This window comes from Panthera leo, chromosome C1, assembly GCF_018350215.1.
Source record: "Panthera leo isolate Ple1 chromosome C1, P.leo_Ple1_pat1.1, whole genome shotgun sequence".
Classification (NCBI taxonomy): Eukaryota; Metazoa; Chordata; class Mammalia; order Carnivora; family Felidae; genus Panthera; species Panthera leo.
Genome location: NC_056686.1, coordinates 14,761,402 through 14,783,512, shown reverse-complemented (window position 1 = coordinate 14,783,512; position 22,111 = coordinate 14,761,402). Strand labels below are relative to the sequence as shown.

The 22,111-nt window shown below is 51.2% G+C and overlaps 1 long non-coding RNA gene across 3 annotated transcripts in view; it reads left to right on the top strand.

Annotated features, from left to right (window-relative positions):
- The window catches only part of LOC122227644, a 42,000-nt gene extending 28,150 nt beyond the window's left edge, over positions 1-13,850 (top strand). For 2 of the 3 annotated variants that reach the window (XR_006206176.1, XR_006206174.1), the window contains exons 4-6: positions 10,090-10,113; positions 12,822-12,935; positions 13,500-13,850. This is a non-coding gene — a long non-coding RNA (uncharacterized LOC122227644). Of the gene's footprint in view, positions 1-10,089; positions 10,216-12,821; positions 12,936-13,499 lie in introns of all 3 variants that reach the window. The other variant, XR_006206175.1, reaches the window with a different exon arrangement.
- The last annotated feature ends 8,261 nt before the right edge of the window (positions 13,851-22,111 follow it).

Here is a 22,111-nt window from a genome sequence, read left to right as displayed (position 1 = left end):
GAGTAACAAATACTTTTTGAATGAATAAACAATCTGGGAGGGGGTGACTTCCAAAAGCTCAGGGTCAAAGCCAAGATTGGACCTGCAAGAGGGGCCAGGCCTCTTGGAGGAACTGTCACCTTCTCTTTGCCTCCGTGTTCCTTTCTCCCCACAGCCTGTACTTGACTTCAGCCTGCACTCAGTGTCTGAGATATAGTAGCAATGTTTCCAGAATGAGTGAGTGGACAAATGTATCCACTAGTTGCACAAACATTTATTGAGTGCTTACTGTGTGTCAGGCACTGTTCTAGGAGCTGGGGGTACAACAGTACACAAGACAAACGCCCCATCATCGTGGATCTCAGTTTAATGCTCAACGTATTTAAAAAACAGAAGTGGGTCACACCTCTTGTGGGGCAGATGCTGCCGCTGTTGTTTCTTGAGAGTCTGTGCCAAGTGGTGTTTCCAGGTGCCAGTGGGAGATGGTTGTCTTGGAACCAAGGCTCAGTGGTTGTTTCTGGGCAAAAAAAACCCAAAACCAAAACCAAAAACAAAGCCCTCCCAAAACGGTGAAGAGCACCTAGTGAGGAGGCCAGCCTGGTGGAAAAATCCTAGGTGCTGTTGACTGAGTACTTGTTACACGCCAACATATAGGATCTCTCTCTGATGTCTCTGCCTTAGGAGGTAGGCTCTTTTATTTCCTCTGTCTTACAGAGGAGGAACTGAGGCCCCAGAAGCTCACCCAAGCTGGGACTCACCCAAGGCCACCTGGGGAGAGGGTGGTGAAGCCAGGATTTGATTCCAGATCTGTTTGGATGCCCTAGGCCCAAGTTCTTGTCCTATGCTCAAATTCTTAACCACTTGGCTTGACTGCCAGGGAGGGTGGCAGGGGGTAGCAAGCTGCAGCCTATACAGGGACGGGGCCTGGCCGTGGAGAACTTTAGAGCGCTACCTTGGATGCTGTCTTAGCCCTAACACGCTCTTGTCCTTGATTGTGAAGCTGTCACGGGTGACTTCAGACCTTGCTCCTTGCTGCCTGCCCACCAAGAAGGCCATTCTGCAAAGCAAATCGTGTCTGCCCACAGTCAATATGGATCCTATACATTTACACACATCGCTGAACACAAATTACAGATTGTTGTAATTTCTAAACACTTCCCTGCCACTTGGAGCTGCAGGGGGAAGCCCTGAGCCTCAGGGAACACCGTCAACAGCTCTCAGCCCTGCTGGGCACGCTGCAGCTCTGGGAGGGGACAGTGAGTCGGCATCGTAGCTGCTCCCACTGTCTTGGTGGCGGGATAGAGAACCTGGTTCTGCTGCGGCTTTGAAGGCTGACCCCATCCCAGCTACTTGTGCAAATTTGCACTGATTCCCTCCCACGTCTGGAAGCCCATCCAGAAACTAGAGATGCTTATTATACTAAAACCGTGCACACAGCCACCTCTCATTGAGCACTTCCTATAGCCCAGACACCTAATTCTCACTACAACCCTTGGAAATAGGTATGTGTCATCCCCACGTTATTATGAAGGTGGAAACAGGTTCAGAGAGGTTAAGCAACTCACTCAAGGTCACCCTACTATTGTTGAAGTAATTGTTGGAGATGGTCACAGATCTGACTGTGACGGATTTAAATGTCTGGTTCTTGGCTCTGATGTGGTCCTGTCCCCGACCTGCCTCTTCTCTCTGAGACCCACAAGGAGACCTAACTTGGGGGAGCAGCCAGCAGCAGTGGACTCGGAGAGGATCCACAAGAACAAACTGAGGGGGCCAGCTTACCGTGTGTGCAAAGGTCTTAGGGCACGTGTCCTTTTGTGTTCACATCCGTGTCCTCACGTGTGTCCTTGAGGTGTTCCATATGCCCACGTGCTCGAAGTTGTATGTTCTGGATGTGTTTGCATGCTCACATGTATTTGCAAGTGTGGGACTGGGTGCTTTTATGTTCTTGTTCACAAGTATCAGTGTGTGTGTGTGTGTGTGTGTGTGTTCGTGCTAATGCGCATGGAGTGTGTATCTAATTTTCATCAGGTTCTCACTATGTTCCAGGCACGAGCTAAGTGCTTTACAGGTATTGACTAATTTCATTCTCATAGTAATCCCACGAGGCAGGAACTGTTAACATCCCCAAATCACAGATGAGGAAATTGAGGCACGGGGAGGGTACCAAATTGTCCAAACATCCCTTCTTTGTGATTACAGAAACTCTTTACGTCCTTTATGCTGCCTTCCTCATTTTGGGTCCATGTGACTTAGGTACTGGCCCCCACGTCCCCCACACCTGGGTTGGCTGTGGGACCCACGTGTGGCAAATCAGAGCCACTGTGATTGGTTCCAGCAGCTGAGCCAAGCGGCTCATGAGAAGCATCTGGGGGTAGTTCAATGTTACTGACAGCGTGGTCTGCAGATGGCAACATCCATTCCTGGATGCAGCCCAAACCCCTGGAAGCGGGAGCCTGCTTCCACAAGCCCTCTAGGTGACCCTGTGCATTTGAGGATGTGGACCTTGAGGTCAAACTGCCTGGGTGGCTGGAATCCAGCCCCACCAGCCACAAGCCATGGACAAGTTATAGAAGGTTCCTGTACTTCCGTCTCCTCATCTGTGAAGTGGAAATAAGAGGGGTCCTGGCATTTTTGAGGACAGAATAGGCTTATACATGCAAAGTGCCTAGAGCAGTCCCTGGCGTGTGTCCAGTTGCGGGAGGGTTCACTGTCACTCTGTTATTACTCGGGGACAGGTAGGGGACCCACTCCTGCCCAGTGAGCATCAGCCCGGAGACTTTTGCTGGCACCGGTAGAGAGAGTCTCCTGCTGAACTAGGATTAAGCCTGGAGCTGCCGTTGGTGACTTTGTACTGCCTCGGGGAAGGGTGGCCTGGGAATAAAGCTGCCAAGAAGGAAGTGAAGGGGAGAGGCGTCCTCTGGGACACTTCTCGAGTGCCTGGTCCATGCCTGAAGCCACTGGACTTTTCAATGTCGTGGGCAAATACATTTTGTTCTGGCTTTAGCCACTTTGAGCTGGGCTCCTGTCCCTCATCCCTGAAGGACTCCCACCAGGTGCCTAATCTGACTCAAACCGTTTTTGCAAAGAAGTGACTCAAGTCAGTCCAAGACCGGACAGAGAGACGGGGCGGGGTTCTTGGATTTCTGACCCCCAGCCGGGCACCTGTTCATGGCTGTCTCATCCTGACAAAGCGACCCCAGGCCTCATCTCCTGCCCCGCCCCTGTCATTCTCTCTGGCAGGCAGCCTCAGGCCGCCCTGCCCGCTGGAGGCCCGCTGCAGGCCCACTGCGTTTCTTGCCAGCATCATTGCTTGCCCGAGTCCCAGCTGCACGTTAGGCAGCCTCGTCAGGAGCCTGGGCACTTAAGCCACGTGGGGGCTTTTTGAAGAGGCCCTTTTGCCTTTTGAAGGTCAAGTAGGTCTCTCTTCTGCCAGGCCCCTCACCCCCAGCCTGGAGATGGGCTGAGGTCAGAGGCAGATGGACCTCGTGGGGGGTGGCTGACCTTGTGCCAGGACTGGGCAGGTGTGGGCAGGCCGGAGGGCATTTTCTGCCTTAGCTTCCCCAGTGTGCGGGCCTCTGGCTTCCTGCTTCTTTCCTCAGCCTGCTCAGGCTCTCTTTGCCTTCTGCCATCACTCCTGGCTTTCCATCCGTCTCCCCCAGCTCCGCTCTCCCACCCACCCCCAGCTTCGCAAGCCCCTGCGGCCTCCCAGACCTGCCCCTGTCTGACCTCTCCTGGGTCCTGCGCCCCACCTCCCCAGCTCACCCCCACACATCCCAGGTCTCTGTGACATGGGCCCCTCCCTCTCCCCAGGCCTCTCCTGACATCTCCATCCTGTCTGCCTCTCCCTGCCTCAAGCAGCACCCCACACCTGTCTCCCTCCTCCCTCCCTCTCCTCCAGGTGGCCCGCTGCCAGTTGGGTACCAGTTGGGTTGCCATGGAAACCACTGAGCTGCTTAGAAAGCTGCCATAGATCTAATCATGGGCCATGAGGTTTCAAGGAACAGCTCACTTTCTGGACGAAGGACTGGTGCTGACAGCCGATTAGGCCGAGCCTGGGATGGGAGAAGGGGAGCAGGAGGTGTGGAAGGTGTCAGCCAAGGCAGGGCTAGGCCTCAGGGGCACCTTGGGACTAGAGGCCGGATCTACCCAGCCCCCACCGTCCAGCCTCCCAGACCTTCTAGGGTTTCCCTGAAGAGATCAGCGATGCTCGATTTCTTCTCTCCTTCTTCCCCATCACTCACATTCACTCATTCACATTCATTCATTCACACATCAGATTGCCCCCCACTTTTGGTCATGAGCTTCCAAGGCTTTCCCAGCCCAGTGGGAGGGACAGATCCTCACACGGCAACCTTCCCCCGGGGGCTGCGCTCTGCTGGACGGCATCCAGGGAGACGCAAGGAGGGCGGAGGTCCATGCCAACTGGGGACAGTGAGGGGATGGGGGAGGTGCTTCCCAGGGGATCCTTGAGCTGAGTCTCGAGGGATAGGAATGCATCAGCTAAGCAAAAGGTGAGGGCCCTTCTGGACCCACAAGTTCTGTCTCTGAAGCTGGGGCCACGGGCTCTGTTTTGGGGTGCACTTGAGTGAGGGCATAAGGAGCCGCTACTGCCTCCTCCAAAAGGTGTGCCTTCCGAGCAGACCCTTCTTACAGCTGTGCTGAGGATGGGTGGGCAGGGAGGTGACCCCACTCCTGGAAAAATAGCCCTAAGTTCCCAGCACCCAAGTCCCCCGGAGTTGATGGGAGGACAGGAGGGCGGGGGATTTTTTGGAGGAGATGCTCACACCTGCTAATGCCCCCCATCCTTAGTTGTGTAGCCAACGGGTTGCGTCAGAACTTTATGGCCAGAAGGGCCTGCCAGCTTCGTCTAATCTCAGATGGCTCCCCCTGGTACCAGGCTTTTGGTTTCTCTCATCCAAGCCAGAGACTGTGTTTGCACATAATTTGCATACATTTGCATGTGGTGTCGGCAGGGCCCAGCATAACACGGGAAAAACACATTTTTCTCGCCAGGGTGCTTGCAGCCTGGATTAGAGCCCAGGTGTGCAGAAACCCAGCCTATAAAGTTCTTCCCTTCTGGGGTCCTCTAGGACAGTCTTTCCTGCATCCCTCCCCTCACTGTCGAGCTTGAACCCCCAAGTCAGCAGGTGGGGAGGGTGTCCCAGTCAGGGAGCCTGGATTCTCCTGGTCCTGGCCCAGATGTCTACTTGCTCTGTGACTTGACAGGTCCCCTTTCCTCTCAATGTCTCCATCTGCCTTTGTAGAAGTCTAAGGTTTACAGAAGATCAGGAAGTGGAGGGTGTACACCTGGAGAAGCATCATGGCATTCGTTCATTTTGTTCTATGCGTCGTGTGCTTAAGATGTACCAGTGCCCTCTGTTCTGGAATCACAAAACCAGCCACGATCCTTGCCTCTGGGGAGTTCTGGGGAGACTGGCATTAATCAAATGACCACACAAATCAATGCACAATCACAACTGTGATAAGTGCTCCATAGAGATATGTGGTGCTTTATGGGAACCCAGAATTAGTCTGGAAAGTCACAGAAGACTTCCTGGAGGAAGTATCCTTTGGCTGAGATGTTAAGTACAAGATGCTATTTAGGTAACAGGGGCTAGAAGAGCTTTTCAGGGAGAAGAAAAAACGTGTGCAAAGGCCCTGGGGTGGGAAGGAGCAGGGCAAGTGTACAGAAGGGAGAGGAAGGTGCTGTGTCTGTCTGAGTGAGAGGGGTGTGAAGAATAGACAGGAAGATGGGGCCAACCCACAGGACCCTTCTGACCCACTAGGGAAGGTTGTCTTTAAAGCAATGATGCCTTTATTCTAAGAGCAGTAGGAACCATCAAGCCAGGAAGTGACATAAGCAGGTTTGCATTTTGCAAGGATGGGTGTGATGAATGCAGGATCACCAGGCAGGAGGGTGGGATTGTCGCTGGAGAAAGCTAGGGCCTGGCTTAGGTCACAAGGGTGGGGATGCAGAGGAGGGGGGGCATGGGGCCACCAGGTGGTGGCACAGACCAGGCTCAGTGATAGGTGAGTAGGAGGCCGGTAGGGGGAGGGGTGTTGGCAACGCCCTCTTGATATCTGAACAGCCTTGGGGCCGTGGCAGTGAATGTGGGACTGGCAGGCTTGAAGATGAAAAGCAGGAGCTGAGTTATGGTCATGTTGAGTTTACACTGCCTCTGAGGCATCCCAGTGGCAGTTGGTAGAAGCATCTGGAGCTCAGGGAAGGGGTGGATGGGGACGTTGTGTCCTCCCAGTTCTCAGACCCAGGTAGGGGACTCCTCAGGATCTCCTCTGCATCTAGCACCTTCCAGAAGCAACCAACCTCATCTGTCTTTAGTATTTTAGACTTATTTCTTTTCTTAATTTATACACACACACACACACACACACACACACACACACATATTTAAAGTTTATTTATTTTTGACAGAGAGAGAGAGAGAGAGAGACAGAGCATGAGTGGGGGAGGGGCAGAGAGAGGGAGACACAGAATCTGAAGCAGGCTCTAGTCTCCAAGCTGTCAGCACAGAGCCCAACGCGGGGCTTGAACTCATGGACTACGAGATCATGACCTGAGCTGAAGCTGGATGCTTAACTGACTGACCCACCCAGGTACACCTATAAATTTTTTATTTGAGAGAAAGAGAGAGAATGGGGGAGGAGCAGATGGAGAGAGAGAGAGAATCCCAAGCAGGTTCTGCACTCCATGTGGAGCCTCATGCAGGGCTCGATTTCATGACCCTAGGATCGTGACCTGAGCTGAAATCAAGTGTCAGATGCTCAACCGAGGTGTCCCTAGATTCTTTCTTTCTTTTTTTTTAAAGTTTATTTATTTATTTTGAGGGGGGAGGGACAGAGAGAGAGGGAGAGAATCCCAAGTAGGCTCCATACTCAGTGCAGAGCCCCGCGTGGACCTTGAACCCACAAACCGTGAGATCATGACCTGAGCCAGAGTCGGATGCTCAACTGACTGAGTCACTGAGGTGCCCATCCCCTAGACTTATTTCTAATCTAAGGATAGACAGAACACTGGAGAATGTGGCAAGCATCTTCCCACATTACCTGTGTTAAACTTGCATCCTCCCTAAATGGGGAAGGTATATTCTGAACCCCAAGCACCCACAAAGGAATTCTAGGAAGGCTGCACATTCTGGAGAACATGATTCGGATGTAGAAACTTTAGGATTCCTGGGATCTTTGATGGTTTGTCGGGACAAAGGGACAGAATATTTGAGATCAGGACATTCAGAAAATGGAGGCTCTGTGGTTTCCATGTTATTTAGGAACAGGAGAAACCAGGAAGGAAGGGAGGGGAGAGAAAGAAAAGATCTATTATTTAGGAACTGCCAGCTGCCAGACCTTAGGCTAGCATTTTTTCTTTTTAGTAGTATCATACTGTTTACTTCTTACAAAAGTGAGGTAGCTATAAATCAGCCCATTTTATAGGTGAGAAAATAGAATCTCAGAAAGGTTAGATCACTTGCCCCAAGTTGGGTCGGAGCTGGAATTCTAGCCCAGATTTGTGCTCTTTCCACCACATCAGCCGTACCTGAAAGTGGAGTTTTAAGCTGGTGCCCAGGAAGGATTTGGCTTTCTTAAGGGCCAGATGCTGGGAGGGCAAGGAGGCACTGCCCAGTAGGAGTGCAGGGCTCAGCACAGGCTGTGTGAGGCTCCCAGTAGCCCTGCTTTCAGACCAGGGATCTGCACCTGGCCCTGCCCCTCACTTAGCAGTCTCAACTCCCCTTTGTCTGCAGGAATTTTCCAGCCACATTGCTCTCCTCACTGTCCCCTGGGAATGCTACCTGCTTTCTCACCTCCACGCCCTTGTTCCCACTGTGGCTACTTCTAGAAAGCCTTTTTCTGCCCATGCCCTGCCTGCCCTCTGCATCCCAGCTCCTGGCATAGTTCTCCTCATTCTTTGTGACCCGGCTCAGTGGTCTCCTCTGAACCCCCCTGCCTCATCCCCCAAGTAGAGTTGGCCCCCTATCTCCTAGGCCAGGAGGGTTCCTAAAAGCCTCAAAGCCAGACTCAAATCCTGACTCCTCCACTTAGGAGCTCTGTGACTTAGGGCAAGTGACTTCCCCTCTGTGGCTCCCTGGCTGTTTCTCTGCAAAGTGGGGATCCTAATGGCTCCAACTTCACAGGCTCATGGTAAGATTAATGTAATGAGATGACAGAAGTAAAGCCCTGGGCCCAGTGCCTGGCACATAGTGAGTCCTCTGTGAGGGAAGGCCATTGTATGGGTTGGAGCCCATTCTTTTGCGAGTATTTATTTACTCTGTTTTCCTTACCAGGCAGGGAGCTCCTTGAGAACAGAGCCTTCTTTTATTTTAGTATTCCCAGTACATCCCATAGACCCGATACATTCCAGGTGTTGAGTGCAGGTTTGTTGAATGAATGGACAGACACCAGCATCTTTATTCTCTATATTTTGCTTCCTTTCTCCACACCTGGCTTTTCAAGGTAACATTTGGGTTCCATACTCAACTGTACCCCTTTGCAGAGCCCAGCCCTGCACCCGGCAGGTGCTCAACAAAGGTCTGTGGTTTATTTCCATAGGCAGCCCCTTTCCCAGACGAGTGGGATTCAGTCCCTGATCCACACAGGCGTCAGCCATCCTCTGGGGTGTAATGGATACGTATTTCTCATTGCCCACGTGTCTTGCCTTCCCTGCTGAACACTGTGTTAAATGGTTGTTTAGTAGCTCAAGTGCACAGATATTCCTTTCAAAATTACTACCTTCACCTTTTGTTGGCAAAACATGCCATATGAAACATCCCAACCTCTTACTGAGCGTGGCTGTATGGTTTCTGTTGCCACCTCAGTGGCAGTTCTTGAGGCCAAAAGGCCTTGTCAGGGTTTCAAGCACCTGCTTTGCCAAATATTATCTGGACTCAAGGGGCCAGTGGGAGCTGACAGGCCAGCTGGGTTAACCTGAGCTGACTTGTCATTGCCATCATGGCGTCATCTTCTTTATCACTGACACCACCATCACCACCATTACAGTCGTCACCACTGCCAATGCCACCATCAACACCACCATCACTACCACTGCCATCACCCTCATCACCATCATCCTCATCACCACCATCACCACCATCCTCATCACCATCATCACCACCATCACCACTATCATCTTCATCACCACCATCACCATCACCACCTATATCACCATCACCACCATCACCACCATCATCCTCATCACCATCATCACCACCATCACCACCATCACCATCACCATCCTCATCACCACCATCACCACCATCATCTTCATCACCACCATCACCATCACCATCATGACCACCATCACCACCATCATCTTCATCACCACCGTCACCATCCTCATCACCACCATCACCACCATCATCCTCATCACCACCATCACCATCACCACCTATATCACCATCACCACCATCACCACCATCATCCTCATCACCATCATCACCACCATCACCACCATCACCACCATCATCTTCATCACCACCATCACCATCCTCATCACTGCCATCACCACCATCACCACCATCATCCTCATCACCATCACCACCATCACCACCATCACCGCCATCACCACCCTCACCATCACCACCTATATCACCATCACCACCACCACCACCATCACCGCCATCACCACCATCATCCTCATCACCATCACCACCACCATCACCATCACCATCCTCATCACCACCATCACCACCATCATCTTCATCACCACCATCACCACCGTCATCTTCACCACCATCACCACCGTCATCTTCATCAGCACCGTCACCATCACCACCTATATCACCATCACCACCACCACCACCATCACCACCATCACCACCATCACCACCATCATCCTCATCACCATCATCACCACCATCACCACCATCATCTTCATCACCACCGTCACCATCACCACCTATATCACCATCACCACCATCATCCTCATCACCACCCTCACCATCACCACCATCTTCACTACCACGATTAATACTATTAAGTATTAACATTTTGAGAACCTTGTCTGTGATAGATGTAGAGCTAAACATCTTACATGCATAACTTTATATAATCCTCCAAATGACCTCATAGGTATGTATGTTTTTTATTTTTGTCTTACAGATGAGAAAACTGAAGCTCAGAAAGGTAAAGAAACTTGCCCAATATCACACAGCCAGCAGGCACTGAAGTCAGTTTTTCAAAAAAATCAAGTCAGCAGACATTTAATGAGCGTCCATTGGCACACAGGTTACAGCACCCCCCCACCCCCCGCCATTACCAGGGTTGCAAAAATGAGTGTGCTTCTTTTTCTTTTTCAAGTTTATTTGTTTTGAAAGAGAGAGAGAGAGAGAGAGAGAGAGAGCAAGCAGGGGAGGGGCAGAGAGAAAGGGAGAGAGAATCCTAAGCAGACTCCTGCTGTCAGTGCAGAGCCTGATGCGGGGCTCAATCTCATGAACTGTGAGATCATGACTTGAGCTGAAATCAAGAGTCGGATGCTTAACCAGGCGCCATGAGGCGCCCCAAAATGAATGTGCTTACTGACTGTGGGGGTCTTTACAGCCCTGTGAGGGAGATTGGATGCGTATCATCAATACTAAGCAGCCTAAACGTGTGTCCTGGGCAAGCTACCTGAGGGCAATGGGAAAGAAAGGTGATATGCGGTTAAGACTACACCTAGAGGCACTCTTGTGCCACATACATTTTGACAAAAGCCATCCTAGGCTTCTGGTCACTTAGGAGCCTTCTCATCTTCATGTATTCCTGCCCCAGAAATGTGACCAACCCCAGGGAAGACTTGGTCCTCTCTAATTCCACGTCCCAAAGTCCCAGGCCAATTTCTTTTGCTGCTCTAGGTTTATGAGGACCCCATCTTGGTTTCCAGCTGGAAGGGAGTCTAGCAGCCTCTCACAGATAGACAAGCTGAAACTCAGGGAAGGGAAGAAACTTATTGAAGGCTCAGAGTATATTTCTTTTTTGTCAACTCCCTTATAACACAGACATTCTGTGAGGACTGTATGGACTCTAGGTTTATCTGTAATGAAAGGGGATGAAAGGCACCCCTTTCATCCTGTCTTTCCTCATTGCTGGTTTATACAGTAGATGGTAGGGGAGGGGCTCCTCCCTCAGTCCCTTCCAAGGGGACCTCAGGACAGGCTGGTTGAGCCTGGAGGTAGGGGACTGAGAGCTCTTTGTCTATCAGTCTTTCAGGGGTTCATATTTCCCATGGCAGGCCAGGGAATCCTTCCCTTAGAGAAGGAAGGTTCCAGAGCACAAGGTTCCAGAGCGTCTCTAGATCCCTCAACGAGAAAAATGACCAGCAGCATCTCAGTCTGGGCTTCTGGCCTAGACTGGCCCATTTTCCTGAGAGGCTAGAGCAGCCAGAGGCAGAGCTGGAGAGATTTAAAGATATTTGGTCTGAGTGATGGATGTAACCCATACTTCTGGCATTCTCTCAAGAAACTACATAAAGCCTTCAACTTGCCTTCTCGTGATTTCTGGGTATAAGACTAATGTTCTTCTGACTGTGACTCATGCTGATGTTGACTTCAGGGAGGAGGAAAAATGGTCTGGCTTGAAGAGGGTTACACTTGATTCTTTCATTGGCTCCCATGACAAACATTTTTACCTCCCACAAAGTGTCAAGCATTGTGGTCCCAGTGGCGAGGACAAAGTAGAAGTGGTCCTTGCTCTCGTGGGGAAGACAGACATGACTCCGGTAGTCACACAAATGGGAACGTAGTTACAAACACTTTTAAGCTCTACCCCAAAGAAGCAGGGGCTGCTAAGAGAAGTTATAACAGGGAACTCAAAGTGGTTTTAAGAGTCAGAGCTTCCTTGAGGAAGTAATGACCAATCATTATTTTACAGACTGGGAAATTGAGGCTCAGAAATATTGAGTCGAGTCCAATGTATACAGCTAGTAAGTAGCAGGGTAGGGATTTGAACCCTGGCCCTCTGGCTTTGCAAGCTAGCTTCTCAGCCATTTCACTCCCAATGTTTCCAGTGGATGAATGAGTTTAACAAGGCAAAGTTGGCATGGGCGTGGGGATAGGGGTGAGTGCCAGACAGGTGGAACAGAGCTCCATGGAAAATTATGGGTGGTAGGAAGAGTGCAGAGTGTTCACAGAGCCAGATGAGGGCCAGTGCAGCTAACATGAGGGGTCCAGTGGTAGGAAGGTAGGGGGGGATGGGCAGAGCCAGATTGCATGGGGCGTGGTAGGAGCATTAGGGTTTGGGTCAAGATCGTGGCAGAATGAGCTCCACAGGGCAGGCACTCTGTCTTTCTTCACCATAGGTACCCAGCTGTGAGCACACTGCCTGGTGCACAGTAGGAAATAGTGAATGGCTGAGTACAGAGGGAGAGAACTCCCCTCTCTCCAGCCCTTGCCCTGCTTGGCTTCCTTAGTTGCCACAGTCCATTGAAATCCCCAGGGATCCTGTTAAAAATATAAATACTGGGGCTCCAGCCCTGGAAAATCCAGTTTAGTAACTTGGCTAAGCCTGGAGATCTGTATTTTCAGTAAGCTGCCCAGGTAATTCTGACCTGGCTGTCCCCTGGGTAACCTTAGAAGCCAACAGTTTGATTTGCAACGGGCCACATGAAGGTAGGGTGCTGCCCTTCAGACACTTGCTGGGAGACACATCTCACTGTCTCCTATTACAGTGTTTACCTACAGTGCTCTGGAGAGAAACCCTCTTGGTAGGCGGTCTTCTGATGGACCAGCAGCCCTCTTCTTTGGGGAATGCAGAGCTCAGTTCCTGGACTGAGCCTGACCACCTGACCACCCGACCACCTGACCACCCGAGAACCCTGGACTGGATCATTGTTGACCTCGAGTTTCATGTATTCCTAGAAGTCTGTTGGGAACCAGGAGGGAGAGAAATGAATCAATCAGTCTATCAACCAATCAACTAGCCAATCCAGAGAAGAGAGGAAGAAGAGGGCAGGATGGAGACAAGGGAACAAGGTAAAATAGGAGAGGAGATGGAGAGAGAGAGGATGGGATACAGAGGGAGAGGAGAAAGAGAATGGAGAGAGAGAATGAGAGGGGAGAGAGAAGGCACAAGGTGGGGATGGGGTGGCTCTGCAGGGACAGTCCTGAGTAGTGCCAGTTCTGGGCAAGGCACCAACTTTCCCAGCCATTCTTGGAGGGGCTCTGAGGGGTCACCAGGAAACACGAGCATAGCTTACAGGTGTTGAGGGGGGTGGTGAGAAGATGTCTGCCCCCCCTTCCCCACACTCTCAGCCAGGTTCAAGTCTTCAGCTGCTGGGAAAGAGCCCCCTTCTCTGCAGCTTCACAGACCCCATCTGTCCAGGATTCCTTGTTTGTCTGATTGGGATGGCCACTCCCAAGGGCTCTCCTAGACACAAGGGCCACCCCTTCCTGGCATCCAACACTATACGGTGTTAAGTCACAGGAAGCAGGCAAGGCTGGAGGTTGCCAGAAAAGGTGGCCATGCCAGTCCCAGTGCAGTCTAGGGTTCCACCTTATCTTATTCAGAATGCCATGTTTGACATGTGGTGGCCCTAGGTACCCTCTGGATCGGAATGGACCACTGGACCATTAGCAAATGGACTGGCAGTAACATGAGCCCATCTGTAGGACTTCTTCAGCTGGAAAATGAGGACATGGGAGCAGAAGATCATACCTACAGCTATTATGCTGAGCTCCTACTTCTATAAGTGTCCTACTTCTATAAGCATTCTAGGACCCATCCTGACCTGGCCACACTCCCTGACCCAATCTCAGCCCCTTCCAATTCCTACCACTCCTTGTCTTCAATCTCTCTTGCCTGCTCTTGCCTCTGCAGAATGTCTCCCCCTCGTCTTTGCATGGCTGGCTCCTTCTTGCCATTCCTCCAAGAACACCTGTCTCTAGTCACTTGTGATTGTATGACTCGGTTTGTATTTTTTGTCACTCTACTCTCTGCAGCCCCCAGCATGTGCAGTCCATTAAGACAGGGACCTTGTCCTTCTTAGTCTTGGGTATTCCACTCCTGTCCTGTCCCCATGCCTTGTTCGGTGCCCAGCATACACAGACACAATGAATGAATGAGTGAATGAAATGCAGCAAAAGCAGTCAGTGCTTAGTTTGTGTCAGTTCATGTAGCTATTATGAATACTTACTTTCACTAGGTACTGGGGGGTAACATGGTCAGCATCCTACACATGAGGAAGCCAAGGTTCTGAGAGGTGAAGCCAGCAGCGGAGGCCCAGACCAAGGACTCTGCCCCCAGAGCCCTCAGTCTTTCCATCACCCTGGGCTGCCCCACCCTTTGCTGAGCTTAGAGGAGACACAGGCAATGAGGAGGAAGTGGGAGTTATTATTTGCATTTAGACAGGAGGTGGTGGTTCAGGGTGGATCGCCAGCTCTGGCTGGTGGCACTCAGCACTGCCACCCACAGGCCTTTGGTGGTGATGACCTCCATGGATGGTCTTGGTTCCCACCCTCTGCAACTCTGTGATTCGGGGATGCCCAGGGTAGGGCTGGGAGTGTTGTCCACCCACCCTGCTCCTGTAGAAGCCAGGGACAGATGCCCAGTTTGAACAAGGTTTTGGGCCATGGGATAGACAGTGGTGCTCTCAGAACCACTTGGGCTCACTTCCCAGCCAGACCCGGCACGATGTTCCAAATGGGGAGAGGGTAAAGGCCTGACCTGATTTCTCCCTGGTGGCGTAGGGAGGGCAGCTTGAGGCATCCCACCCACAGGGCAGAGGCTCCTTGTCTTTGTGGTCATCAGAGAAGTACCACATGTGCCCTGAGCCTGCAGGGATAGGCCTTCATGCATCGCCTGTCAGGGGTGGCCTATACTCTGAGAACCACTGGGCTGAGGTTTATCAGGATCAAGGGGCAAGATCATGGCCTTTAGAGCTACCCAGGTATGGGTTCAAGTCCTAGCTCTGCCACTTACTTGCTGTGTGATGGTAGGCAAGTCACACAACTCTGTGAGCCTCAGTTTCCCTCTCTGTACAGGGGAAAGCACTTAGCAGAATGCCTGGTCACAGGAAATCAAGCTAGAGGCACGATCTCCTCAGCATCTGGCCATACTGTCACTGTGGGCTACTGCTGGCTGAGTCCTCCTCTGTGCCTTGGCACACACTGTTCTCGCCTTGCCCTACATTGCCTGCCCGGGCAAAGGCCTCATCCTCCTGCATGGTGGGCACCTCCTCAGATAAGCCTTCCCAGATACCCCAGAGGGCTGGGCATCCCTGGCTTCTCTGGTGGGAGCTCTGGAGTGCTCTGGAGTGATGGGGTTGCAAAACTGCATGTTGTGCCTTAAGGACCCACGCTGTGTCTTGTTCATCCGTGTCGCCAGCGCCCAGCACAGGACTCAACACAGAGCAGGAGGAAAAGGGCTAGCATAGCACTTGAACAAATAGATGGGAGAGGAATTAAAAATAGGAATGAATTAATGAGGAGGCAAGGAGGGAGGAGGGAAAAAAAACAAATGAAGGGAAAGAAGGAAGGGAGAGGAGGAAGGAAACGGGGAGAAAAGACATGAGAGTGACAGACAGAGGGGAGATGAGTTTCGGGGGTGTGTCCTAGGCCCCCGCCCCCCTGCCACAGCACTGCCACCTCAGGCCTGTCCTCTCTCCCTGCCTGGTCCTCTCTGCCTGTCACTCTGCAGAACCCTAGTTGCCTCCGGCTCCCACAAAATATTCGTTGTTCTCTTGCCTGTTCTGCTCCCTTAGGTGCCAAAAATGGTGGAATTATCAGAGGTAAAACACGTCTGTCACCAGGCCTGGGGAGTGGGGGTGCTGCCACCAGCGGATTCATCCAAAGACACGCCTCTCCCCAGGGCAGGGCTTGGGGTCCAGAGGCTGACTCAGGCCTGACTGTGTCTTCCTCAGAAGACTCAGGGAAAGTGGCAAAGCCTACGAAAAACGACAGTCCTTGGGGCTGGAGAGTCCTTGGCTAGGGGTGGGGGGCTCGGTGCTGGAGGGGGCCTGGGGGAGTGGTGCACAGTCAGCTGGGCATCCTGGGAGAAACCTATGGGCAACTCCTTGAGCATGATTTGGGGCTGCTGGTATCTGGGGATGGGCTTGTGCTGGGGGCAGGGGACAGACTCTCCAGATGGGGCTGGAGGCAGGCTGAGAGGGCGGCAGAGAGTCAGAACTGCAGGTTGAGGGACAGAGGCCAAGACTCTGGAAGGGGACTGAGGCCAGAGCCAGAGTGGGTGCGTGATGATGGCCACACAAAGTCCAGCTAATAGCCGTTGTTTCCTGTGCACCCGCTCGGTGCCAGGCCATGCTACGTGCTCTAGAGGCCTTATCTCACTTTATCCTTACACTAAGCATCACCACCATCCCCATGTGAGGAAATCACAGCTCAGACAGGTCAAGGAAATCATCATGCCCATGGGTAGCAAATGTCAGAGTCAAGATTTGAACCAAGGACTGACAAGCCCTGCTGCCTCCCTATCAAGGCCAACTTAAAAGAAAAAAGCGTTTTATTAATCTTTCTAGAATAGAATAATACATGTTAGCTGTAGAGATTTGGAAAGTAGGGTTCAAAAAGGAAAACAGAATTTATTCTAAGCCAAGTATTTTTTCCTATGCCCTTTAAAAAGAACCGTACAGCTCTCCACATTTGGCATCTTGTTTTTCCTACTTAACACCAGAGCACAAGCAATTTTATACTCCCAGTAACTATAATTGTTAACGGTTGTCACAGTGTTCTGTTTGGGGATATGTACCCCAATTCCCTTAGCCATTCCCTAGCAGCCAAAATGTGGACTCCAAGTTTTCCTTGCCTGAGCACAGATCCCTGGAAGGGGGGTGACTGGACCAAAGAAAGGGCTGCTCTCGGGGTGCCTGGGTGGCTCAGTCAGTTAAGCATTGACTCTTGGTTTCAGTTCTGGTCATGATCTCACAGTTTCACGGGTTTGAGCCCCGCATCAGGCTCTGTGCTGGTGGCATGGAGCCTGCTTGAGATTCTCTCTCTCCCTCTCTATCTGTCCCTCCCCGACTCACACTGTCTCTGTCTCTGTCAAAAATAAATAAATAAGCTTAAAAAAAGAAAAGAAAGAAAGGCTGCTCTCAGGGTTGGGTAAGTGGGAAGGGGAGTCCGAGGTTCCAGGCAATCTGCCCCTGGGAGGTTGGTTTCTTTCCAAGGGAGACCAACTCATGAGGGAGGCTCCCTTCCTTTGGACTAATGTTTCTGATTTCTGGCCATGGGAATGAGACCTAAAACGCAGGTTGGGTTGATACGCTTTTGACTGTTTCCCCACCGTCTCTCCCTGGAGCTGGTGGTGGGTGGTTTTGTGGGGGGGAGGGGTGCGTGGGGAACTTCAGGTAGTCACTTAGCTACTGGAGGCATCCAACAAGTCAGAGATCTTTGGGATCATCCCATCCAATGCTCCCCATGTTCACACAGGTGTGCGTTTGACAGGTGAGGTCCCAGCAAGGACAAGGAAGTAACTTGTCAGAGTCACTCTGCCTGATGGTAACTTTGCTGCGGCCAGAGGCAGGCACTGATTCCCAGTCCGTTGCTCTACCCACGGTACTAGCTGCTTCTCATTGTTTGATTCTAGGCCATATAATTCTACACCCTGAGCATAATGAATACAACCGCTGGTATCATGGTTACCATGGCAACGTTGGCCCCAAATGTTCTCCCAGAAGTGCTGGGCATGGGGCTTGGGCTGGGAGAGACCTCAGGCTGGGTGAGAGCTGACCTGGATGGGGCTGGAGCCCACTGGTGTCTCAGGCTGGCAGGATGACATCACCCTGATGCCCTTAAGGAAGCCCCAGGGCTGGGCCTGGAGCAGGGACTGTCACCAATGATGTTCCAATTTGGTGTTGATGTTTCTGTGGAAAAAGAAGCAGGGTCTATGTTTTAGATTTTTTTTTTTTTTTTGAGACCAGAAAATGAGAGTTAGAGCTGAGTCCTGGAGCAGATAAGCCACCTAAGCAGGGAAAGGCCACTGGAGAGAAAGAGTGTCAGACTCTTTCGAAGCTCCAGGAAGTGCTGGTGAGTGGCAGGTGTTGGTTTGTTCAGGGGAAAGAGCACAGAAAAGCGCCTGGAGAGAGGCTAGGTGCAGAATAGGGTTCCAGGGATGGAGAGGCTCCCAAGCCAAAGTCCTGGGGCTCACATGCAGGACCAGCCCCCAAATCCTGCTCCCCAGGTGTCCCCAGAGCCCTTATGCACTGGGGGCCTCACCCAGGCTGAGGCTGTGAAGGAAGAAGGTGCTGCCACAGAGGAGAATGGGGGCAAGTGAGGCCCTCAGAGGAAGGTGGGACAGAGCCCTGGGACTGAGGGGAGGTGGTCCCCACTTCCTGCTGTTCTCTATTCCCTTCTGTTCCCTGCTTCTTGTCAACTCCTTCCTCTCCACTCTGTCTCCCCTCTCTCCCTCTCTGCCCTTTGCTTTCTTCCTTCTCTCTTGCCCTCCTTCTTCCTCCTCTGCCCCTCTCTTCCTCTTCTCTACCTCCTTGCTCCTCCTTCCCTCTTCCCTGAAGACACTCTCCATTTCTCTCCTGTCTCTGGTCCCTCACCAGGTGACTAGAAACTCAGCAGTTCTCAGCCTCCCTGCAGCAAAGCCAACCTGAACCTTACACATACACATGTACGTACATTCAACCACATGGGCTCTTCCTGCCTTCCAGTCATCACCTGGGCCTGCCACTGTTTGCTCAGGGAATCTAAACAGCAGCCCAAAGCAAATAAAACTGAAAAGGAAAATCTATTGCTAAAATCCCAGGTTAAATAGACATGCACCTGGGACAGCGCTTCCCAGACTGCGGCATGTGAACTCCAGTCCTCAAGGTGGGAGATGCATTTCAGTAATGCAATTTAAGTGTAGGCTCTGGAGCACACTAGCCACATGACCTTGGGTAAGTACTTAACCCCCGGTGCCTCAGTTTCTGTTTCTGCAAAAAGGTAATAATAGTATCTGCTTCATAGGCTGTTGTGAAGATTAAGTGCCTTAACATTGGGAAGATCTTAGAATAGCTCCTGGCACATGATAAGTGATAGATATAGATAGATAGATATAGATATAGATATAGATATAGATATAGATATAGATATAGATATAATACTGTTAGCTATTCCTGTAGGTGTTCCATGAAAGGATGTTTGAGAAACACTGAGAACTTCTTGCCCGCCATCTCGGAAACAATCAACACACAATAGCACATTCGAGGGCCCAGAAGTCTTACAGCAAACAGATCTGTTTCTGTTTACCATCATAATTCTCAAACTTGCTTTTATCGTAGTATTTCCCCTCCCTTCTTTGGAAGCACAAAAATGCCCGTTTCTTGGGACACGCTCACTTTTGAGGGTCACAGTTTGAGAAATGCTGGTTTGTATTATTCACTGTTTTGAGACCATGGTGAGTGGGGTAGAGGTAGAAAGCATTATCTCAGTCATCAAAAAGATCTGGGGTCAAACCCCAGCTTTGCTGTACCAGCCACAGGGCCCAGGAAATGGTGCAGTCAGGGCCAGAGAGAGGAAGTGGCTTGCCCAAGGGAGAGACTCAAGACTGATGCACAGGACTCCTAGTCCAGGACCCTTCTACTTCCCTCCTGGCTTCTCCCTCACTGTCAAGTAAAAGCAGGAAGCCTTTTTTTGGCTGGGGTGGTGTCCCTCATCTTTGAGCCATGTGTGAGCCCACCCTCCCCTCCCCTGCACCATTGGCTTTTCATGTCCTGCAAGTCTTGGGCCTCAGTGGCCACACAGAACATATGCTTTCCTCCCAACTAGGGAGAGGGAGGAGGGAGGTAAGAAGATCCTCTTCATCTCTCCCCACTGAAAAGAGTAAAAGAGCTAAATTCCCAGCAGGGGCAGTGACCAGGAGCTTTTGAGAGAGCCTGTGCATGTGCCCCTGTCCCTGGTGCTGAAAGATGTCTGGCCCCTGCGTGGTGGTCCCTCAACCCCAGACCTGGCTGGAAGGGCCGCTGCAGAATCTCCTAAGGAGAGTCCATCAGTACTGTGATCCCCAGGCCTTGCATCTCACCTGCTCACTCAGAATCTCCTGAGATAAGTACCTAGCTTCCTCATGTTTGGAAATCTTCCGAGGGGTGGCTTGGGACCCCACTACCTTGGGGAGCATTTGTGTATCCCAACCCCAGCCTGCTTCTCCCACGGATCATTGTTTTTCAGTGATATTATTTCCTGAAAACAATTTGTAATTTCGATACTCTCACAGGAAATAAATCATTTTATATGTTTTATATCAATGGAGCAGATTTTATGGGTGGTTGGCAGTTCCATTATTTTTACAGCAGTAGCGATTTTTTTCCACTGTTGGAGCTTGAGAGTGGATAGTCCCTCCTGATTCCATATTTGCAGTGCTCTGAAGTCCACTCCATTCTTTCCCTCGGCCTGCAGGCCTGGCAATTTAGGGCGCTAGAGCGGTTTTAATTATGTTTCTGTGTTCTCTGTCCCCACGTTGTAATGCTCCAGGCATCGATGAGATGCCTCTGTTGCTGTATTTACTCTTTTCAAATCTTTCTCTTTCCCTCTGGGACCCCAAGGATAATCCTCAGTGGAGAAGCAGGTGCAGTGGACATTCTACCAAGAAAGATGCAGGCAGGGGCCAGATAGCTTCACCAGCCTCTGATGACACCCTTGGGCTCTAATGCTGGTGGGGAATTTGGATCTGACCCTTGAAGTCTCATCACCTCTGATTTCCCTGATGCCAGAGCAGCTGGCTCTGAGGCTGTGAAGAGATACAGAGTAGTGATCACAATTACAGGCTTTGGAGTCAGATCTGGATTCAAAGTCTGGTTCTGTCTTTGGCTAATCATGTGATCTGGGACAAGTTGCTTCCGTTTCCTGGGTCTCCGTTGCCTAATGTGTGAAATGTGGACAGTGCTACCCATGCCCCAGCAGGTTGGTGTAGAGATATGGGAGAAAATGGACATCAAAGTGTCATCCTTTACATCACCATAAGTTATTCTCATCATACATACGAATCTCTATCCAGGTGATGGCAGCAATTTTAAGGAGGGCATTTGTATGTTAACACGATATTCTTCGTGTCCTGCAAACTTCCACTTCCATCCTCTCCCCTGGAAATCAAGTTCTAAGAATGAAGTTGAAAGTAGATGTTTGGGGTCATGGAAGGGCGGGGGTGTGTGTCCAGAGCAGAGTATTGCTCACTGTTCCCTCTAAGGCATCTTCTCGGGGTGCCTCTACAGGGCATTCCAATCCAGAGGAAGAAAAGAAGCTGTCCCAGGGGTTGGAGAAGGTCACTGAGTCTTCCCAGGTCCCAGGTGTGGAAGCCTTGGGCCAGTGTGGGCTTGGAGCTGCTCAGGTCTTAGGGTTGGGCTCAGGGGAGAGAACCAAAAGTCATAAACTGGGGGTCCCTTTACCCCCTTTGCACAGATGGGAAAATGGAGGCCCAAAGGCAACGAGCAGCTTGCTCAGGGCCACAGGGTTAGTTGGCAGCAGAACCAATGGAAAGAAGCTGGTGTCCTTTTCATCACCCCACGTGGCCTCCTGGACACAGCACAGAGTGCAGCCACTGAGTCTGTGTAGAGTAAAAAAGACAAGACTCACGAGGTCCTGGGTTGGTTTCTGGGGAGATGGGTTGGATTGGCTCTGTGTGACCTCAGGGAGAATCAGTAAACTTAGGTGCTGGGAACATAGATTTTGGCATCAGACAGACTGAAATGTGAACTCAGGCTCTGCTGTCCTCCACTTCTGTGAGCTTGGCCTCTGAGAGACCCAGTCTGTTCACCTGTGCAGTGGGACTAAAGGGAAATACTACGTTAGTGATGTTGTGAGTTTATAAAACAGCCAGTGGCAATGCGTGTGATGATGCGCTTTGCTCCTTTTCCAAATGATACTTGAGTTCTGTGTCTGTGCATATGCTAAGATGCTGCGTGCAAGTGAAGAGGTTATGGTGTGGCCAGAAACAGCTGAAATTGTGTGTGTGGCCATCCAAAGATGGAAGGAGCTGCCTCATCACTGGAGGTGAGCAAGCCCCTGGTGGGGATACCACCGAGAGGATTCAGGCATCTGCTAGAGAAACGAACCAGCGCCTCTGATGTTCTGTGATGCCCACTCTCCCCCTTCTCAATTCCCTGGCTCCTGCTCACCAGGGGCCTCTGTTTTCCAAAGCAGCAAGCAGCCTGCATGGTAATTACTTTTGGACTTATTAAGCATAATTATCCCCTAATCGCATACAACCAGTA